The sequence below is a fragment of the Podarcis raffonei genome, chromosome 4 (assembly GCF_027172205.1).
Source record: "Podarcis raffonei isolate rPodRaf1 chromosome 4, rPodRaf1.pri, whole genome shotgun sequence".
NCBI lineage: Eukaryota > Metazoa > Chordata > Lepidosauria > Squamata > Lacertidae > Podarcis > Podarcis raffonei.
The window spans coordinates 104,577,190-104,596,396 of NC_070605.1; positions in this window are offsets into that span (position 1 = coordinate 104,577,190).

Genomic DNA, 19,207 nt, shown 5'->3' on the forward strand with positions numbered 1-19,207 from the left:
CTCTAAAGACTTGGTCCCTAATGAAGACCAACTGAACCTCAGGGGCACGAGGATTGGAGAAGCACCAGAAATGCCCCATCAGAGGATCACAGTGATCAAGAGGGACCATAAGGAACCACGTGGTCCCTAAGGTACCCAAGATGTTTAGAGTTTTGTGTATTAACACAAATACCTTGAACCTGGCCCACTATACAAATCTGTCATATCCCTTGTTATTCACATTTTCTCTCAACTAAGAAGTCCCAGATGTTGTAATCTTTTCTTCTAGGGAATTGTACCTGACTGTCTCCCCATTAATGTAGTGTTTTCTTAGAACTTGTCCCCTTTAAATGCAGTTGTTCCCTCCCCCAATCCTTTGAAAGTCCAAAAGAGCCAGGATAAAACAATAAATGAAAAGTCACAGTTGAAGAGGCAAGGTCTGCAACAACACTGGAATGGAGATGACATCATGTGGACACCCCTACATTAATGAGGCGATTGTTGTTGTTGTTTAGTCGTTTAGTCGTGTCCGACTCTTCGTGACCCCATGGACCAGAGCACGCCAGGCACTCCTGTCTTCCACTGCCTCCCGCAGTTTGGTCAGACTCATGTTTGTAGCTTTGAAGACACTATCCAACCATCTCGTCCTCTGTCGTCCCCTTCTCCTTGTGCCCTCCATCTTTCCCAACAACAGGGTCTTTTCCAGGGAGTCTTCTCTTCTCATGAGGTGGCCAAAGTATTGGAGCCTCAGCTTCACGATCTGTCCTTCCAGTGAGCACTCAGGGCTGATTTCCTTCAGAATGGAGAGGTTTGATCCATTATGAGGCGATAGGCATGTGCAAATCCATATTTTGCTCCGGTGTGGACAAGCCCACAGTAAGAAGATGGGTGGGTAGATTAAAGAATTGTAGTTGTGATCAAACTCATTTCTGATTCTCACTTCTCCTTCCATTTCTGAAATTAATTCTCCCAATTTGGAGATGATTATAAAAGCTCAAAGATTCAGTAGTAGTCTGTTTTTCCCTCAAATTCTAAGCCACAGTCATAGAGCTACATATTAATGTCCATGTACCATACACTTTAAGCCACATCTCTCCCCGACCACAAAGTTTTCTGCTTTGCTGCTACAACTCTCACATGCTTCCTTAATCATGCTGCTGGAAAAACAATTAAATGTCCTGTGCAAATGACAGTGATATGAATGTAGATTTCAATCTTTTTAAAAAATAAATATTTGAAACATTGCCTGCAGTAAATGGTGCTAGATGTTTGTATCAGTGGGAGATTATTAATGGGCAAATAGCAATAAGTGCTTTGTGCCTGACTACTTGAAAGGCACCTGAACATCTTACAATCCTGCCAAGGGATCAGCAGCAGACGATGGAGGAAACTATTGGCTAGACTACAAATTGCAAACCACTTAGATTTTGTCATGCCAAGAAGTGGTTGTTTCTTGAGTCCTGGGTTATTATTTCATTAATGCAGCATTACCTGTGTTTGCTGCTCAACCTGCAGCCACCACCTCCTCTCAACCTGTGCATTGGAAGAGCAACTTTGGGACCAGGGCAGGTTACATCAATGTCATAATTAAAACAAGTGCAATATACTTTAAACTCATAATATAAAAACCGCAAAGTACAGCTGCCAATATTGGGAATATGAGATGCATCCTTCATTAGGACTTGGGCACAATAACCATGTAACAAACTATAGAGAATTTTGTCAGATTGGTCCAACATCTGCTAAAGCATGAAGTATTTAACCTGAACTAGTTAAAAGTGAATTTTATAGTTAAATAAGAGAAACTCTTAATAGTGGCAGCTTTATAAAATGAAATAATGTTTCCATTAACAATACTTATGATTGTTTCTTTGTAGTATCGCCTTGTTAAATATATTGATGTCTTAAAAGTATTTACTTTAAAAATATAATATAATTAATGTTTCTCTCTCTCTCTCTCTCTCTCTCTCTCTCTCTCTCTCTCACACACACACACACACACACACACACACACTGCATTTAAGGCTTAGGCAAAATCATTTTCCGTTTAAAGGGGAGGGGTTTTTGTTGTTGCTATTTTAGTACCAGTCCACAACGCTCACTTGTTCCTGAACAACAAAACATCTTGTTCTTGAATCCCATCTCTGGAGACAAGGACAAAAAGGCAAGCTGGAGGCTGGGCTACGTGACTGAGGTGTCACCGTGCCAACTACCTTTCAGCGCAGCAGACGGGAGCTGCTTTTGCGCAGGAGGGATTTTGGGCTGTACAAAAACATTTCCTCTTCTTCTTCTGTTACTAAACCTTATCAAGTTGCAACTGCTTAAAATGCTCCACATGAGAAACCTACCTCAATACAGAAGGAGCCTTTAATCAACTGCAGTATTTAAGTCTGCAAGGGAAGCAAATCCAGCCAGCCAACATTGTATACTGAAGAGTAAAAAGGGGGCTTTGGGGCACATCTAATATTCCACCTTCCTTTGCAATTGTGCATAACAAGATGAAAAGTAGTATTACATATTTCCTCTGGGCCTAGAAGGAGAGAATCAGAGACCTGTGGAAGTGCTGTCAGAACCTGTAGTCAAGAAAACAGCTAAAAAGCAAGTTTAACAAGTGTTTGATATGCCGGGAGGGATCCCTGCTATTACAAAACAGGTAGTATTGCTATTACTATTACAACCTGCATCATGCAAAAAAAAATAGGAGGAGGAGTTAACTTGCAGGTGAGATATTGAAAATGTGCTAAAATATATTAATCTGCATTTTTTTTGTTTTAAAATATTCTTTTTCCGCCTTCCCATATGCTAGGGCCATATGCGAGAGGCTTAGAAAACATTACTCACAAAGATAAATCCAAAAATAGAACAGTATCCAGCCAGTGAACAGAGAGATGCTCCTCAGTGTACCCAGCTCATTATTGCCCCCAAGGCCTTGGCCCCTCGATGGGCTTCACACTGGTCCCCAAAGGCCAGGAATGAGGTCCACAGCCACATTAGAAAATATTAAAGTTAACCTATAACTTAAAGTTATTTTAGGGGTGGGATGCAGCAGCACCCACAACTGAAGGGCAGAAAGAGCAAATAAATGTTTACTAGTTGGTTCATCATGGCTGCAAACCTGTGCACAGGTACCTGGGAGAAGGTCTCATTGCACTCAGTGGAACTTATTTCTGAGTAAATATGCTTAGAATTGCAGCATGCCAGTTCATTAATTTCATCCTGGCAAAGCAGGATGAATTCTCAGTTGCAAAATTAGTATTTATTGTTATTTAGTTATTTAACAGTGAAATCATATGTCTTCTGGGAGGGTAAGGTTGGAAAGAATGCTCTGACCTCAGAGAGGGAGACCCAGTATTTCAATAACACTAAATTATTCATCTGAAGCTTAAGACGAATCTATGCACAGAACATGCATATTCAAATTCTGGAATGTAAATAATTATTTAGGCTTTTGCAAGGGCCTCACACTAGTCCAGCAAAATTGTTTTGAGCAGCTGGCTCTCATGCCATATCACAAGCTGCTTTTGAACCTCCCTTGAATTTGAGAAGCAAATTGCTTTGTAGCATAAGCTACTGCTGTTTCAGAACAAGGAATGTAAATTTCCCTTGGGCTCACACTTGTTTTATGGCACTTTGGATCCCGGCCAAAGTTATTACACATTTTGTAAAATACCAGCAATGTTTGAGCTTTTTTGCATTGTCCTTTCTCCTGGCACTTCCTTCAGGCTAGAGAATCTAAGGACCAGTTAGTGCAGACCCTGGGTACATAATTAATACATACAGCAAGTACAGGGACCCAACACAGACACACACAACTTACAAAGAGCACATATTGTTGGCTCCAGTGCTCATCTACATGCGTCCCAGTTGTATGTCCCCACACACAGGTCTTCTGTTGTGAACACATCACAAAATGTAGAATCTTTTGTTTAATCAGACCTGAAGCTGGATTTTTTCTGAAGGTCTCCAGGCAAACAAATACAATCTCAGGATGAGGAGGGGTCAGAAAGTCCATTTTCATCTGAGCCCCTCACAAAGCCCATTCAAAGCATGCAGGTGCTGTTGCTTCCTTTCTGGTTTTGCTCTTTTGCTCTACTTCCTTGCCCATCAGGTGTGGAGCCAACCCCGTCATCCTGGTCTCTGCTTCTCCCCTTGGGACCCACGATGCACCATCCTTGAACTTTGAGGTTTCCAGCCTCTTAGTACAAATCTCAGGAAACTTGGCAATTCTATCAGGGGTTGTTAAATTGGAATAATAATCATTCTTAGATCTTCAGTTGAAGGGCCAGAGGCCTGCAGAATAGCAACAGATACAATTGTATCAAATCAATGCAGGAAGAGTCATATAAGAGTTCTGAATAAGTAAATTAAAAATCCTTATACTATCATAAATTCACATGCATCTAGCTTCCCTAATTATAGCAACAAAGAAAAGAATGGATTATTGTTAGAATGATCATCTTCTGAGCCATGAGAAAGTCAGGCCAATTAATTGTGGTCTGTTAAATAGCATTGACTCTTTGCTATAGAGAAAAGATGGATTCCCACCTCAATAAAATAAAATAAATCAAAGGAAAGAAACCTCAGCTAGTTTGCAGTGAACTTCTTACCACTTGGATAATAAGAATGAAGAAGGGAAATAATAAATTCAGAAGAGTAATTTTCTGTGGCTGATCTCCTGTATAAAGAACATACATATATGTGAAATCAAGGTTTACTTTCTGTATTTTACCAAAAGATACAGAAAGCAAAGTTCGATGAACACATTATTGTCCCTTAGATGATCAGTGAATACATAGCCTTCCTTGGTACTTCAGCATTTCTCTTGACTTTCAAAAGCAATAAAAGCACATCACAATTAGTCAGCCCAGCTGCAGAATTTTCAGAGCATTCAATTTGTATCGAGAAGACAGTGATGGCCAATTTACCAAAAGACTGCAGTTGTACCAATACTAATTACAACAGCTCAACTTCCAAGCAAATGTTCAAATAGGAAAAGATAAATTGCTTAGGCAGAACTTCAATTTCAGATTCCAGTGGTGCTAGTGGGGAAACTTAACTTGCTCAAAAGCCGCATAATTTAGTAGCATTTTTAATGGTTATTTTTCTCATTCACTTCTCATTTGCCAACAGCAATGCTATTGCTACAGGTCAATCATCCTCACAATTTTTAAATTTTATTTTAAATTTAAGCAAATTTATTCTAAGCAAAGAGATCTGTGACTTTGTCTTACCCAAATGTATATAGTAAAAAGGTAAAGGTACTCCTGACCATTAGGTCCAGTCGTGGCTGACTCTGGGGTTGCGGTGCTCATCTCACTTTATTGGCCGAGGGAGCCAGCGTACAGCTTCCAGGTCATGTGGCCAGCATGACTAAGCCGCTTCTGGCAAACCAGAAACACCGTTTACCTTCCCGCTGGAGCGGGACCTATTTACTTGCACTTGATGTGCTTTCCAACTGCTAGGTGGGCAGGAGCTGGGACTGAACAATGGGAGCTCACCCCGTCGCAGGGATTCGAACCGCCAACCTTCTTATCGGCAAGCCCTAGGCTCTGTGGTTTAGACCACAGCGCCACCCATGTCCCTATGTATATAGTAAGATACCTTATATTGAGTCAACCTTTGGCTCATAGGCATAGCCAAGGGGGGCAGGGAGGGACAGCTGCCCCCCATCAATAAAAATAAATAAAAATAAATTGCTAACTGGGGTTCTGCCACCCCCCCAACAAAAATCCTGACTGTGCCCATGCTTTGGCTCATGATCATCTGAGATTAAAGGACCATTCATTCATCTGCAGAGAAAACTTTCCTTGCAAGACTTTCAAAGAGCCACCATTTTCCACATTGTATCTGAAACCCCGTCCAGAGCAGCAGTCTGGTTTGACAAAGGCAGAAACGCCCTTGCTTAAGCAGGAATCTCCTTGTGACCTTCCAGAATTCAGGGTCTTGCTACAATAAAGTGCTTTCCCAGGGTACATCAGGCTCACACTCAGACCCTGAGGTGCCACTTCTTGAGCCAGTATATATGTGCACAGAAATCTGGGATGAGAACTGGACACCTTCCAAGCATTATGAAGAAGAGAAAAATGATGATACTCTGTCCCCTGACAGCACAGTGTTTCCCGCCATTCTTCAAGTGATGAAGGGAATAAGGAGGAGACTCAGCACAGCCAGGAACTGACACAACAGAATGTGGATATTTCCATTACCGTTGAGAGAACAAACTGTCTGAGTCTGGAACCCCTGAAGAGAAAAGTGGAGTCATCTGGAAGAATGGAGGCAAGAAACACTCTTGGAGCTACATCTGATTCTTTGTCACAAATGCTGCAAGAGTTTTACATCTCCATTGTCCATTCCAAGCAATCAGCAGAGGAGAACAAATTAGATTTGGATCTGAACAAATTATCTGGCTACGGTTCCCAACCACTTCCATCACCATCTGCCATACATGGAAATGTTCCTTCAGAGAGGAAGGTGGATGCCGCCTCCAGGACCCAAGTAAGAACCCTGTAGCTGCCCTAACCAAGAGGGCACAAGTCACAATGCCTTGGTGTTCATTGCCAAACTTGCAGCCCTAGTGTAGCCCTTGGAGCCTCAGTACTCTTAGCTACATCTGGTGAGTATTTCTCCTTTCACCTTAAGAAGATGGCGATATGAGGAAAGCCCAAGGAGTGGCTGGATTGCTGTTTGATACGTCAGTGGCTGGTTGCTTTTTTGTGCACATTGGTAAAATAAATAAAAAATTACTTGAAGGCTATCAGAATTCTACCTCTGTTTCAATTTGGACTAAATGCGGCAATGAGTGTTATTTTTTTCATGTAACTTCTCCCCTGTTTGTATAGTTGTGTTGACTCTCCTGTTCTTAATATAATTGTTCCAAAAGTAAAAAACAAAAACAAAAGAAAAACAGCCTGGCCTCTTTGGGACTTCAAACTGGAACCTTTCCAGCCCTATCTAGAGAACCTAGAGATTGGAACCCAGACCCCCTGCAGACAAAACATGTGCTCTTTACTGGGCAGGGCAGGGTAGGGCTCTGTCCGCATAGAACATAGATTTAAAAATGGTCACGCTAGCTGAAATGATACGTTCTGGTAGTAGATCTGTTTATCTTTTCCAATGACAGCTAAAGCAGGGCGATGAGGGGACCTGAATTCTCTCCACACCATGGCCTCCTCTCTAACTGCTTGCCCCACGCCAGCTCTTGACAGATGTTAAAAGCATGTAGAATTAATGCCCGCATGCATGTTCATTACGATGTCTGAAATGGGCCTATGGGCCCATATTCAAGTGTAAGATAAGAGCATATCTGTGTGATCAAGACCTGCACCCTTGCAGGGTTTCTAGCTCTGTGGAGAGGTCCCTAGGTGTGCACAAGGGTAGAGTTACTACAAATGCATGTGATGAGGGTGATGTTTGCCTCGGTGATGCTGCCCCTCCCCTTCCTCCTAGCTGACGTTTAGCTGAAGAAAAAGGAGTTTGGGTAAAAAGAAGGCAAGAAGGTAAGCTAAAGGTGTGGAAGAGGGTTGGCACCTCCTTCCCTTCTTTATATGTCGAGCTTTAGAGCTAAACCAAAGCTGGGGAGAGTGTCCTACTGCAATTGTGGCCCATGTGCACTGCATGGCAGTTTGGAGCGCACCACCCACACTGCAACGCCTCGTCCCCAATCTGTCCTTTGTAGAAGCAGGGATCACCACAGACCTGCGTAACTTGCAGGTGTTGGGTGAAAATAATAAACATGAAAGCACATGGAAACATTTTAAGCACCCTGAACAAAAGCAGTTGCTTTTGGTCAACTCTTGCTAACCAATTCATCAAAATTATGATCATTTTCATACTTCCCGGAGGATAAGTAGAAAAGCACTGTATCTCAAACACCCATCTGTCTTTGACTAACATTTAATAACAGTTTAAGTGGCTTTTTGCATAAGCAAATGTGGTATTTTTGCAAAGTTTGGCTTAATCAAGTTTTTTGGTGTGGAGGTTACAGACTGTAATTTCATACAGCTTAACTGCCATTTTAATCAGTAATGTTTCTCACATAAAATGTGAAGGTTGCTAATTTATTGGGGTAAATGAATAAAACTACTAATAATACTAATAATGATTTCTGCAGGTCTTTTTTCATGTCCCACCTCCTCCCAGTCAGCAGGCCCAGTCTAGAACTGGTTGAGACATTTTCAGGGGGACTCAAGGGGAATGATCAAACACCATAAAAAGCCACCCCACCCCTGAGACCACCAGCCAGGAAAATTCCTGTTTGAGAAGCCTACAGATTCAGGGGACCAAATAAACCTTCACTGGATCCACATTCCAGCTCCCCATCTTGTCATGCTCTGCTCTCAGGAATTCATTTGCTGGACCACATCACTCTGACTGGATAGTGAACAGTTCTTTGGCCTCATTGGTTAAGGCAAGGATTTGAAACACAGATCAGCAGTAGCAGAAATAGTCCGATTTTTTGAGTGTTGAAAGCACTTCACATTGTTGAGGTCCTTAGAACCATCCCTTAATACACAGTATTTCGTACTACGGATGCAGGTGGAAGGTTCCACCTATTGAACGCATGGGAGAGGCTTGCAATATTTTTCTATTCTGCCCTGATTATACATCCAAGGCAAGCTACATATTGTTTCATAAAACAATGAAAGAAAATCAATAATATCCGCTCTCCCCCTCCCTTAGGTGGTTTGCGACACCGTATGGGCTCCTGGGACAGGTGAGCCACCTACCTTTGTTGCGGGGGGGGCATCGGCCTGCCCCCATCTCGGCAGGCCTATGGGCAGCCAGCTGGGGGTGGGGCGAGGGCCAGCATAAGGGGCCAATGCCCCTCGGCCCAGGCTCACTTCCAGGCAATTGGCAAGGTTAGAGAGGCTGGTTTACTGTTAATTTGCCTCCATTGTGTGTGTTATTGGCCACATTCACCACTTACATGGGGCTGGTGTCAGCTGCCTATCCTGACAGGAGGTGGCAGTTGGTAAATTACCATCATTCTCAAGGCTAGACAGATGGCAGGGGAGGCAGCAGCCTTGGCTTATGATGAGGATTTTCATGCTAGGACCGCGGAGGACCCCAAGGCTCACTGGGACATTAAGGACAATGATCTGTGGTCCGAAGTGGTAGCTCCCCATTTTGAGAAGAGAGCCCAGAGAGTTGAGTCCTCCAAGTCCCACATGGAATGTTGGGAGTTTAACAATGGCTCCTGCACACGGGACAGGTGTCGTTTTAACCAATGTGTGCAAGCACTGCTGTGGCTCGCAACCCCAGACTAAGTGTTTTTGGGCAAGGCCCTCTTCTCACAGCTTTCACAGCGCAGGACGTGAGAATGGACAGAAGGATCCAGAAGTGGCCCAAGGAGTGTCGAAGGTAAAAACATGCTGATTCCCGGACCATCCGTGGGCCAGATTGAGAAGGTGATTGGGCCACCAGGCCTTACGTTGCCTACCCCTGGTCAAACCTGTGCCATGTGGGGATACACTGGGAGAGAGTTGCCTAAAATTTGGTGTGTGAATCTTGTGTCCATAGAGTGTTAGAAAGAACAGCCGTTGAAGAAAGCAAACTGATAGGAAATGAAATAGCTGTTCAACATCACCTCCTCAAACACATCAAACTCAGATAGTTTCCCAGGTGTTTCCTTTCTTTAAGAAGGGAGGCTTCAGGGAGAAAATGTTAAACATCAGCACTTTTAAACCTAAATGTCATTTTACATAGTCTTGGTGATGATTAAAATCAACTTACATTGGAAACACTTTTGAGAAAAGGCTCTAAATGTGCTATATTAACAGAGCACAAGACAGTGGGTCATGAAGGTGTCAAAACAGAACAGATATCAGATGTCATTCTGAGGTCAGTTGGAATTAGCAAGAGGGAATAAGAGGCAGAGGAAAAAATTCGCCTGCAGGCAATGGACACTTGGGAGGATAAATAATGTGCTAACAGAGAGCATTCCCCATGAGCAGAGAACTGGATCAGTTGTTGACCAAAAAAAAAAAGCCCTCTGCCTGTTAATATCCATTGCAAACCTTGGTTTTGCATCTGCCCCTCTGAAGTTATCTAGCTCTCTAGCTTACTTCTTCCTAGTCTCAGGTGACAATGGAAGAGTGGCCTTTGAGGGGAAAGTAAACATTAGAGAGTTACAGTGCCTGCTGTGGGTGTAGAGATTGATATAGGAGAGACATGTTTTACTGCAGGTGGAGCAGATGAAGGCATCTAGTTTTGCTGCTACAGGGGCACCATGGTGTTTTCTAGCTTTCTTCCACCCCTTATGAAATGCACATTTGCTTGTTATTTGAGCCCCACATGGCAGTGACCTGGCACAGCCAGTAACGTACAAACTTTTATGGAATCATATAAGGAACATTTCAAAACGTTTATGGAAGCAGAGACATCAAGGCAGCAGAGAAAGAAAAGGGGAGCTGAGGGTTCCTTCCACAGCCAAAAGACAACTGATCTTGATTCAGGATTGTTAAACTAAATCAATAACCAATAGGAATGAATTAAAGAAATGTGTCCATTAAACTTTAATTAGTTTAATGTTAAGTAAACGTCCAGTGCGCTTCCAACGCCATAAATCTTATCTCAGCAGAGAATTTCGTGCAGCGGTTGAAGAAGGCAGGAGAGTCAGTACCTTTCAATGAAGAATCCTGGAGCAAGCACTTTGGAACTCAGGAAAAAACTTTACAAAAGAAAAACCCTGGCGATAAAGCACACATGCTGCGAGTCAGGTCAAAGAGGGAGAGAGAGACACACACACGGGTGAACTGACTATTTATACAAACTAACTCACATTCCTGGATGCTTAATGACTTCCAGCTGCTCAGTGATTAGAGCGACTTGTTACCTCTTAACCCTTTAGTACCAACAAAATGTGCTCACAATATAGAATATAATTCTAGATTCAGTGTTATAGAGAATGCTGAATGGCACACAAATCATAAGTAGGGCAACCAGAACCACCTCAGTTTTCTTAAACAAAGACGATACTTTGGGCTGCTTCACACATGTATTTTGTATCATTTGGTGACTACAGGCTCATCCACACTTACTGTTTGCCCCACACTTTCTAGACACAAAGTCCAGCACTTTCCCAGTCCAAGCACCTCCCCCACCTGAAATGCTTTCCCCAGGAAAACCTACTCTTCAACGCTGAATGGGAACAAACAGCAATCCAGGTTTTCCACAGAGTGCCATTTTTTCTTATTAGCAGTGAAAAGAGGGTTTTCATGGGGAAAGTGCCAGCAGGGGCAGGGAAGATGGTCTCAGACGCGGACCTGAAAACCCCTGACCTGTGCCTAGAAATGCAGAGCAAAGGTAAGTGTGACTGAGCCCTCAGACATCAAGTGATGACTTCTGTCTGTGGTGGAAGATCATTCACACATGTAACACTACTGACAGTCCATACACTCAGGTACCAGTAATCAAGTGAAGACTAATCAGGCATGAAGAAACCAAGTGCTGTGAATGGTTTTGCTGAACCAGGCTAAGAATGAGAAGAGGCTGCAGCTCAGCATTAGAGCACATGCTCTGCATGCAAATAGTCCTCACTCCTAACCCTCTCCTCTCTAGGCATGGCTGGGAAGGACTCTTGCCTGAAACTGTAGGCAGCTGCTGCCAAAAAAGTGTCAACAGTGCTGAGTGAGATGGAGTAGTGCTCTGACTTCATATAATACAGCTTCCTTGGTATAAGGCATGTACAAAGCAATGGCACTGTGTGTGTAGGAAAGGCACAGATTATCTCTTTTGCCATGCATGTATCAGAAAATTATTTATAATTTTGTGCATATTTCAAGTGGAATTACTTCCCTGCAGTGGTAAAAAAAGAAAGGATTGTGTATGAAGAAATCTTTGTTCAGAGATGAAAAGGCAAAGAGTTCCGAACAAACAAACAGGTTGTTTCAACACTTTGGGATTAATGCTGAATTACAGGCTGGGGACACTGGTGCCATATCAGGTTTCCAAAATGTACATGTGTGGAGGTTTATGTGTATAGGTTAGATTTCAGAAGACACAGGCAAAAGTCTTAGCAAGAATCAAAGGCTTATTTTTGGATGTAATATGCAAGTCTCCCAAAATCATTTTATTGCCCCCCCACCCCAAAAAAAAATTAAATCGTGTTTGTATATTTTGTGATCCACACAGGTCATTTACTGTTTCTGAAGTCAAAGGATTTGTGACTTTGGCATGCATATTTAGTGTATTTTTCACTGTCAGTCAATTCAGTTTATTGTGTTTTAGCAGACAGCCATTATGCACATGAAAATGATGATGATGGTGGTGATGATGATGATAGATATTTACATTTCTGCTCCTTAAAAGTATGCATAAACAAGGGAGCTAGGAAAACATAGAAGTCCTGACAGTTTTGGAGTTTGGGCTCTTAAATCTCAGCAGCGCCCCGTGCAATGCTAAAATCTGGTGGCCCCTCCCTCTGCGCTTCTTGCACTCTGTTCTACATCATTGTTGCAGCACCCTCCGTGGCACCAGCACCCAATGAAGCCAAACTGGTTGCACTACCTTAAAACCGCCTCTGGTCCTGAAATGGTAGCAGGAGACAAAGTCTGCCAAGGAGTGCAACTGTAGATCATTGAAACCCTCATATTGTATCTGCACAGCAGAGAACTCAGTTTATACTTAATTTGCCATAATCTAATGCAGAGCAAAGCACAATGAAGGCCATGAAACCAATGCGCTTGTGCGTGCTTAGCTCTGTAGCCATGGAACTGGATTATGGCCATGGGATTTCATTCACAGTTCATTTACCTGTACAAGTTTCTCAAAAAAACAACCCAACATTCATGCTCTCTTTAAGTCTGATGCTGTAGAATCCAGAGCCCTGGCACGAAAGGAACATCATCTCATCTAACAGCTGATTTTCTGAAAGTTAAAAAAGGAAACAATCCTGGACAAAAATAGTTATGCTGTGTGCACTTTATGTTCATGGTTGATTGCATGTTTTTCCCTTAGTGCTTCTACGAGTGCCTTTTTACATAATCAGCTATATAGGGCAAAAATGCTGAATTTACTTGTACCCATTTGTTCTGTTTACATGTTCAGCTGGTGAATCTGAGGCTATCCTATATACTACTATTCTCCAGATGCTGAGCCTTAAGTAGCCAAAATTGCACCATTCATTCACAAGAAGGATACAGGAACAGGCCTGGGGCCAAACCAGTTTGTAGAAACACACACAAAAATACTTTGCGATGGGTGGGGAAAGTCCCACCGTAGAGAACAAAAACCCCAATGAATCCAACAAGGAATAAGCGTGGTTGGCTGCCAGAGAACACTGGGTGTTCTGTTGGATTTAAGAAAAGCAGAAAACTGAGGAAAGAGAAGAGAGCTGAGGAGGCTTCCCTCTGGGGCCTCACAGGGCCAATGCCGGCTGCTCCTCCGGGTGCGGGCGGTAGAGGGAACTGGGGCAGCTTCACCCTGGTGCCACGCAGGGCGGGGCTGATGCTGCTTGTTCCTCCCTCCACTTTTCAGCATCACAATGTATCACTATATCACAATGTTTGGCTGGTGATACATCACAATGTTGAAAAGCTGATATTGCCCAGCCCTAGTTGTTAGGGTAACAAAAGAAGGTGCCAGGTAGCCAAGGAGTGGACCCCCTCCCTCAACTTGCTGGTAGATAAAAAGACAAATGCTAGACTTATGTGAGTTATGTTAATTGACTCTCTTTCATCCCTGAAGAAAGTGATCAGGTAAACAATAGGAAAGTTATATTTAGTAGTTGTGTTTCACATTTGCACAAAGAAACAAAAGTGCCATCACACCCGTGTGGTGTGGTTGGAACGCTTTGGAATTCTGTTTCCACATTGACAGGGACTAATATCAGATTCTTGACTGCATACATAAACTCCAGGAATATTGACTATAATAACACAGTGCCTATCTTGGTTTTTCAAGTGGGCTGTGGGATGCTAAAACCTGCAGCTAATCTTTCATGCCCACATCTTTTAATCCTTTTTCCTCCTCTGTATACAGAGGTCAGTCATGTGATAATGCAGTCCAATTCAAAGACAAAGGTATGTGAAAATTTGGGACATCTCCTATAGTCTTCAACAAGTTATCTAGTTTATTTTATGCTTTCTGTTTTCTTCAAGCATTCTGTTTCCTTCGGTGTTTCTTATTCTTACCCTTATTCATATATATATATATATATATATATATATATATATATATATATATACAGTGGTACCTCAGGTTAAGTACTTGATTTGTTCCATTCTTAACCTGAAACTGTTCTTAACCTGAAGCACCACTTTAGCTAATGGGGCCTCCCGCTGCCGCCACGCCGCTGGAGCACAATTTCTGTTCTCATCCTGAAGCAAAGTTCTTAACCCAAGGTACTATTTCTGGGTTAGCGGAGTCTGTAACCTGAAGCGTATATAACCTGAAGCATATGTAACCCGAGGTACCACTGTGTGTCTGTGTGTGTCTGTGTGTGTGTGTGTGTGTGTGTGTATTTCAATTATAACAATCCAATAAAAGCCACATTAATACAATGCCAAATTATAATTAAATTAAAAAAGCCAATTATCCAATTCCAAATTAAACAATTTTAGATGACTTCCCATGTTCTGGATTTCAGGAAGTGATGTTCTTCTTCCATCCTGCTCCCATTCTCTTAGTCCAAATACAACTGTTCTGATCTTAATCCTTTATTTTAACAGCCACTGATCTGACGACTTGTGTTCGTATTTAACTATTCCATATCCATTAATTGCAAGAGGAGTTTTTATCCTGTAGATTCCTGTGTGAAATGTTTGTTTTACATTCATCTGCCTGCATGTAATCCATCAACTTCAGCATTTGCCTTCATTTCCACTTCAAGGACTGTAGTTCTTGCTGCGCCACACATCCCATGCAATTTTACTTATCCAAAGCCAAAAGAAATCTGGTGTCTCGCCATAGCCCCAGGCAGAGATCCAGGATTATCTTCTTTGATCCCTTGCCCGTCCATTAACAAGCTAGTATCTCGCTGAAGCCATAAAAAAACAGAACTAGAGTCCACTTTACCACCATAGAAGGTCAATGCCACAAATCATTACAATGCTTCCACACAGTTTAATTCTTGTAGTTATTCCATGAAAATTATGAAGCTGGGGTGAGGGGCCTTGCAAGGATAATTACTCTCAGATTATCCTCAATTTGCTGCATGGACAATCTCTTCTAGCGTTGGAGCCACTTTTCACCATGGCGGTGAGCGCCAGAAGTCTCTTATTCTTATTCTTAATAAGTTCTTCTTTAGAGTTGGTTTCAGGGTTGAGAGTGTGTCTGTGACAAGTTCAAGGCACTGTGTTCCTCTCATTGGACAAAGGCCAACAGAAATCACGCTACATACATGTTCTTTAGAGGATGCACAGGGAGGGCAAGCTATCTTGGTCCTACACAAATGGAAATTTATAGCTGGGTGGGTGCTGCCCCAGGTAGATAAACAGCTCACAGCTCTGTCTTTCCCTCCTGACCAGAATTAAAATTAAACAACATAATGATGACAGACATGAGATTAACACTTGTTTGCGTGGCCTCCCTCATAGGCAGGCATTACATTCTTAGCTAACACTGAGAACAAACAGGAGATGAGAATTTCAAATTGCCAACCATTGCATGGCAGTAGCAATTTACTGCATGTACAGTAGCATAGCTGTATGAGGATGGAGAGCAGGAAAAAAAGAAGAATTTGACTGTCACTCCTTAAAGGAAATGCAAACAAGACAGGTGAAGTATGAAGGAAGGTAGTGGAAAGAAATACAGAAGGATTATGAAACCGACTGCAGCCATAAAGGCATTCTGTCAAGATTTGGATTAACTCAACAAAAGGCCTTGCAAGCTTGTGCATGATTTCCTCATCTGTGCCTTCCTACAATTTAAATAGCCTCAGCACCCGCATAAAGCTGTCTACGGAAAACATATTATGGCTAACTTCCTTTAACATTTTGTGATTCTCAAGGCTGCGCAGCAATGCTTGTGCAGCCTTGTTACTGTTTGTCGTAGGAATTAAAATTCTCTTGTTGTCCTCCCCCTTCTCCATGAATTTGCTGCTCTCAGAGGATAGCTGAACATTTGATGAGGTCATTTTCAGAAAACAGGTGAAAAATAGGAATCCATGAAGGAAGGATTCAAGTTCCTAGTCAGAAGCTGATAAATCAGCAGGACTCCACCTCTTCACCAATAAACCTTTGCATGAACTCCTGAAAACCTTGAGGGATGAACAACTATGTGGCAAGTAGCTTTAAAACAGCAGATTCTAAGAGTCTACACTGAAGGCATAAAAGAAGACTTAGATACCAAACTGGGAAATGTGAAAGCTAAAAGCAGCATTCCTTTTCTAACATATATTTTGAAAGGAGACGTCTTATAAGTCTGACTAAGTGTCAGGCCTTGACCTTGCTCCAATGCTGCATCTGGGCTCCAATTTGGGAGCTGGCAGACGGATCCAAAGGGCAACAGACAAGGCCACTGGACCTCAGGCAGCAGGTTGAGCAGACAAGGAGCAAAGGGCCAGGTAATATAACCATGGTCATGGATGGGCTGAAGGACATCTGACTGGCCACTGTGAGAACAAGATGCTGGAATAGACGGGCCATTGGCCTAATCCAGCAGGCTCCTCTTATGTACTTATGACAGATACCAAAGAGGCAAGGGCCAGAGGCAAGTACAAAGTCAGGGCCAGGAGGAAGGTCAAGTTCCAGTGCAGAAAGAGGCCAGAAGCCTGTGCAAAGTTGAAGGTAGGTTTGCACTCAGTCAAGAGAATTCCCAGGCCAAGCATAGTTTCCATGAACTTGCCTGCTTTGAGTTACTTTTTTAATGCTTAGAGCTGAATTTAGAAGATAATGGAACCTGGAAATTAAGCTAAGCTCCCGAACATGAATTCCATTTTGGAATTCTGTATATTCTGGAGCACTTGCCAAAGTATTGTATATCCTAATTGCTGCATATTGTCATCTCCCAAAAAGGATAACCAATGCAGCATAGGAGCAATTTCCCACAAACCAGAAGCTTTAAACTATATTAATAGCCTATATACCTGTCATGCTTTTTTCACATTCTGCTTACATCTTGAATAAGGATCTTTGAAGCTACTGTATAAATCAGTGGAGGCATAAAATAAGCGACATGCTATAGGATCGTTTCATTATCAGTGCACGTAACATGGTTCCAGGAAGAGGCTGTGCGTAGTAAACTCTGTTAAGGCATTGTGGGAGCCACAATTGCTCTTATCTCCATAAAGCTGTTATCTCAGAATTAACTGAGTTCAACAGGCACGCAGAATGGCAGGTATGACCTATACTTTATGAGGAGGGGGAATCAAAGTTGAATACCACATGGCCAGATGAGCAAACAGATTGTTGATTCATGTTTTCATAACACAAGAAACAAAACAAAAAAGTCTGGACAAGCTTCAGTTTTTTCGTCTTATGCAATAGCTTATTGTGCCATCCCAGGACAAGATCCTCAGATCTTAGAGGGCAACTAACGTCCTTCTGTGCACACGAATAATTGCAAACGGCATATGGAAACTCCATAAAGACAAAACAATATAACTATTGTATATTCGAAAGCATTTATGTTTCTCTGATTTATATGCTACATGCATGCCTCCATTTGCACTTACAGGGGTGCAACCATTAAGCCTGTTTCACACATTAAGCAGGAGAAATCCAGATCTACCCAAATCCACCAATCCTAACTCCCTGGAGAGTGTGCCTGACCTGTATGATTTGTCACATTCACTGCTGACATTTTTGGTATATGTCTTGAAAGGTCATGGGTGATTGGCCTGTAGGCACAAATCCCAGTGCTAGATTCGTAGCTTGCAATTTCACACCCCTCATGGTATTTCTTTCCAACTAGCACAGGTTCCCAATATATTGAGTTTCTCAGCATTTTATCATATTTATCACATGAAAGCAAATGATACCCAGTCTGTGAAATAGCCTGACACTAAAAACGTGCTACTACCACCTAAACAACATTTTACAGTGATCCTAGCACTTCACATAGGTTATTTTGTTAATCTTTACAATAGCCCTGTAAGCTAGGCCAGCATTATCCAATTCCAGATAGTTGGATAGGTGCAACTACAACGGGGGGGGGGTGATTTGATCCAGCCACCTGGTGGTTAAAATAAGATTGTAATGAGGGTCCTGCTGATTCCTAATTAATTCAGTGGTACAGTCAATGAGAATGACCACCCTGAGTCTAAGCAAAGTACAGTCATACCTCGGGTTACAGACACTTCAGGTTGTGCGTTTTCGGTTGCACACCGTGCTGAACCCGGAAGTACCGGAACGAGTTACTTCCGGGTTTCAGTGCTTGTGTATGCACAGAAGCACTAAATAGCGCTTTGCACATGCGCAAAACCGCCAAATCGTGACCCGTGCATGCGCAGACGGTGCACTGCAGGTTGTGAACGCTGCAGGTTGCAAACGTGCCTCCTGCATGGATCATATTCGCAACCCAAGCGTCCACTGTACTACAGAGAACATGAGGCTAAACTAATGGGGAACTCCCCACTGTACTGTCTTCCCAAGTCAATGATGAAAAGACAGTGAGTGGAAAATAAAAAGCTTTATTTTCAGTGCTGCAGCAAAGTGGCCCAGTGGAATAATTTCCATAAAACTGAGCAGCAATCACAAGTTTCAAAGCACATTGTGTACTATTTTATACAAGTGCAAGTAGATAAGTAGGTACCGTTCCAGCGGGAAGGTTAACGGCGTTTCCGTGCGCTGCTCTGGTTTGCCAGAAGCGGCTTAGTCATGCTGGCCACATGACCCGGTAGCTGTACGCCAGCTCCCTCGGCCAGGAAAGCAAGATGAGCGCCGCAACCCCAGAGTCGCCCACGACTGGACCTAACGATCAGGGTTACCTTTACCTTTACCCCGTCCACCCTCCCCTGTTCACCTTCTGGACTCTCCCAATTGTTGGAAAATGCATATAATTAGCACAAGTCATATATGGGCTTGTTTGTCAGAAGTTTATTTCCTTGCATTTTATAAGGTTATGCTATATTTCTATACGGGCTCTTGGATACCCCATAAGGGGGAAAGGGCAGATTTTTGTTTACAACACTATCACTACCACCCAAAATGGGAACTCCATGCTCAATTCCCCCTCCAATTCTGAAAGGTCTAGTTGAATTTAGCCCAAATCCTGACATTATTACAATGTGAATTTTCCATCCCACACTCCACAACAGGCTTCCTCAAACTCGGCCCTCCAGATGTTT